General features: G+C 48.0%; 1 non-coding gene across 1 annotated transcript; it reads right to left on the minus strand.

Annotated features, from left to right (window-relative positions):
- Positions 1–342: 342 nt before the first annotated feature.
- On the minus strand, positions 343–417 carry Trnat-ugu. Its single transcript has one exon. It is a non-coding gene; the product is annotated as a tRNA-Thr (tRNA).
- Positions 418–4,166: the final 3,749 nt, after the last annotated feature.

Raw genomic sequence — 4,166 nt, forward strand, 5'->3', positions numbered from 1 at the left:
ACTTACTGTTGTTTGTCTATTAGCACTGACAACTCTACGCAAACGCTACTGCTCTGGGGTCGTTCAGTGAAGACCGTCGGCCACTGCGTTACCCGAGGTGAGAGCTAATGCCTGAAAATTGGTGTTCTCGGCACGCTCTCGACACAGTGGATCTCGGAATGTGGAATTCCTTTACGTCCATTCTTCTAGCTCCAACTACCGTTCCGTGTTAGAAGGCTGTTAATTTCCGGCGTGCGAACGCAATCACGTCGGTAACCTCACATACATGAAATTACAATGAAATGAACGTCCTTAGCTTCTTACAGGCGTTGACATACGTCAACGGGGACAGATGGAAATGTGTGCCCCGAGCGGGACTCGAACCCGGGATCTCCTGCTTACATGGCAGACGCTCTATCCATCTGAGCCATCGAGAGCACAGACGATAGCGCGACTGCAGGGATTTATCTCTGGCACGCCTCCCGCCAAACCCATGTGAACAGGAGATCCCGGGTTCGAGTTCCGGTCGGGGCACACATTTTCGTCTGTCCCCGTTGACGTATGTCCTGTAAGCAGCTAAGGGTGTCCATTTCATTGTAATTTCATTCTAACGAGCTGCAATGTCACCGATGGTATCTGTTCTTTCGGACATGTCCGAAAGAACGGATACCATCTTCGTTTTCACATACATGACCTGAGTACAAATGACAGCTCGACCAATGCACTGTCCTGTCATACCTTGCGTAAGCTATACTACAATCCATCTGTATTTGTGCATATCACTATCGTATGACTTTTGTCACCTGCGTTTAAGTGCCAAAGAAGAACAGAAGATGACATTACTACCGTAACAAGTAATTTCACCTCGTACCCGAAGAGAGGAAGGTGTTGTTGTTGTTGTGGTCTTCAGTCCAGAGACTGGTTTGATGCAGCTCTCCACGCTACTCTATCCTGTGCAAGCTTCTTCATCTCCCAGTACCTACTGCAACCTACATCCTTCTGAATCTGCTTAGTGTATTCATCTCATGGTCTCCCTCCACGATTTTTACCCTCCACGCTGCCCTCCAATGCTAAATTTGTGATCCCTTGATGCCTCAAAACGTGTCCTACCAACCGATCCCTTCTTCTAGTCAAGTTGTGCCACAAACTTCTCTTCTCCCCAATCCTATTCAATACCTCCTCATTAGTTACGTGATCTACCCACCTTATCTTCAGCATTCTTCTGTAGCACCACATTTCGAAAGCTTCTATTCTCTTCTTGTCCAAACTAGTTATCGTCCATGTTTCACTTCCATACATGGCTACACTCCATACAAATACTTTCAGAAACGACTTCCCGACACCTAAATCTATACTCGATGTTAACAAATTTCTCTTCTTCAGAAACGATTTCCTTGCCATTGCCAGGAAGATAACTTGAAGATAATTACAGCGCTTTTGTTAAACATGCAAGTTGTATTGTACGTACCGGTAACTGCAGCCGCTGGAGAAGACAGGCGCGGGTGGAGGGCGTAAGGCCGGGTCGCATCCTTCCGGCAGGCGGGTTGCTATTTCTGCGACTGTTTACCCCGCGCGGCTCTGACATGAATTATTCAGGGCGGGCGGCCGAGGTACACCTCCGTTTCCTGCCGGTTCCGCTACCGCCGGCGCTGCCGCCGGCACCGGCGCCGCGGCGGACCGCACCGCCAAATGAACACGGCCGTCGCGCGCAAGCCTAGACACGGCCAGACCAGCGAGGGGTCCCGCCTAGCAAGAGCACCGGCAGTCTGCCACCTCCATTCGCCTTCGGCGCGTCTGTTACCCAGTCCCAACCACGCATCTGTCTTCACACTGGCCGGCCGCGGTGGTCTCGCGGTTCTAGGCGCGCAGTCCGGAACCATGCGACTGCTACGGTCGCAGGTTCGAATCCTGCCTCGGGCATGGATGTGTGTGCTGTCCTTAGGTTAGTTAGGTTTAAGTAGTTCTAAGTTCTAGGGGACTGATGACCACAGCAGTTGAGTCCCATAGTGCTCAGAGCCATTTGAACCATTTTTTTTTCTTCACACTGGAGCGAGGTTCCACGCGGCTACAGCTGTAGAACTACTCGAATAAGTCCGGTGTTGGCTGTAATTACCACATGGCAGCGAAACGTGGTAGGTATTCTAATGCGTTAATGAGGAGCGGATCTAGGCTGGAAAAACATTAGTTCAATCTTTCGTCACTAGGTGAAGATTGGGCGCTTTGAATTCAAGGAAGACGAATACACTACTGGCCATTTAATTGCTACACCACGAAGATGATGTGCTACAGACGCGAAATTTAACCTACAGGAAGATGCTCTGATATGCAAATGATTAGCTTTTCAGAGCATTCACACAAGGTTGGTGCCGGTGGCGACACCTACAACGTGCTGACATGAGGAAAGTTACCAACCCATTTCTCATACAGAAACAGCAGTTGACCGGCGTTGCCTGGTGAAACGTTATTGTGATGCCTCGTGTAAGGAGGAGAAATACGCACCATCACCTTTCCGACTTTGATAAAGATAGGATTGTATCCTATCGCGATTGCGGTTTATCGTAGCGCGACATTGCTGCTCCCGTTGGTCGAAATCCAATGACTATTCGTAGAATATGGAATCGGTGAGTTCAGGAGGGTAATACGGAACGCTGTGCTGGGTCCCAACGGCCTCGAATCACTAGCAGTCGAGATGACAGGCGTCTTATTCACATGGCTGTAACGGATCGTACAGCCACGTCTCCATCCCTGAGTCAACAGATGGGGACGTTTGCAAGACAACAACCATCTGCACGAACAGTTCGACGACGATTGCAGCAGCATGAACTATCAGCTCGGAGACATGGCTGCGGTTACCCTTGACGCTGCATCACAGACCGGAGCGCCTGCGATGGTGTACTCAACGAGGAACCTGGGTGCACGAATGGCAAAGCGTCATATTTCCGGATGAATCCTGGTTCTGTTTACAGCATCATGATGGTCGCATCCGTGTTTGGCGACATCGTGGTGAACGCACATTGGAAGCGTGTATTCGTCACCGCCAAACTGGCTTATCACCGGGCGTGATGGTATGGGGTGCCATCGGTTACATGTCTCGATCACTCTTGTTCGCACTGACGGCACTTTGAACTGTGGACGTTGTAGTGTTTCCTTTCCTCGGGATTCTGCCGCGAAAATACAAAACAGAAAATCTGATTGGGTTTTGAATTTTGATGGAATAAGTCACGGATAAGGCGGACTTCGTATTACTGATTGTGATAGTGCTGTAATCTGACCGTGAATGGCAGACCGGGTCGGAAACACTACAAAAAGTGACTGTAAGGAAATAGCAGAAATAGCATCAGAAAAAAGTTGAAATTTATCTTATAATTCTGTTAGAAACGTGGTATTTATTATAATATAGTCTTCGTGGCTGCTACTGGAATACTTCTTAATTTTCTTGTAGGATGTCCTTTTTCTCATTGTTTGCTGGTCCTCTTGTTCTCCGCGTAATGAAAATTTCTTTAAGTTGTCACTGTCAGGATTAATTTATAAATTTGGCTATAACCATTCCGAATCGCTACTGAATTAACTTCGTTTCGTAATATAGTTTTAATTTCCACTTAAAAGCATATTTAACACAGCGCCGAAAAATACGCGTCTTTCGTATGAAGACAAGAGAGTAATCTATTAGTTGTTAAAAGTAAAAACCTACGCAAAAGTAAAAAAGAAAAGATCAAAATTATTGATAAAAATCGGTCGCTGGCGCAGCGCACTTCTTCATGCGCGATCGTAAATCATATCTTTGTATTGGCGGAGGCGCGGTAGTCAAAGTACTGTTACAACGTTACATTTCAGATGTGTTACGACGCATGACTCTGCCCTTCATTCGATCCCTGCGAAAACCTCCATTTCAGCAGGATAATGCATGACCGCATGTTGCAGGTCCTGTACGGGCCTTTCTGGATACAGAAAATGTTCGACTGCTGCCCTGGCCAGCACATTCCTTAGACCTCTCACCAATTGAAAACGTCAGGTCAATGGTGGCCGAGCAACTGGCTCGTCACAATACGGCAGTCACTACTCTTGATGGACTGTGGTATCGTGTTGAAGCTGCATGGGCAGCTGTACCTGTAAACGCCATCCAAGCTCTATTTGACACAATGCCCAGGCGCATCAAGGCCGTTATTATGGCCAGAGGTGGTTGTTCT

Source organism: Schistocerca piceifrons, chromosome 6, assembly GCF_021461385.2.
Source record: "Schistocerca piceifrons isolate TAMUIC-IGC-003096 chromosome 6, iqSchPice1.1, whole genome shotgun sequence".
Taxonomy (NCBI): Eukaryota; Metazoa; Arthropoda; class Insecta; order Orthoptera; family Acrididae; genus Schistocerca; species Schistocerca piceifrons.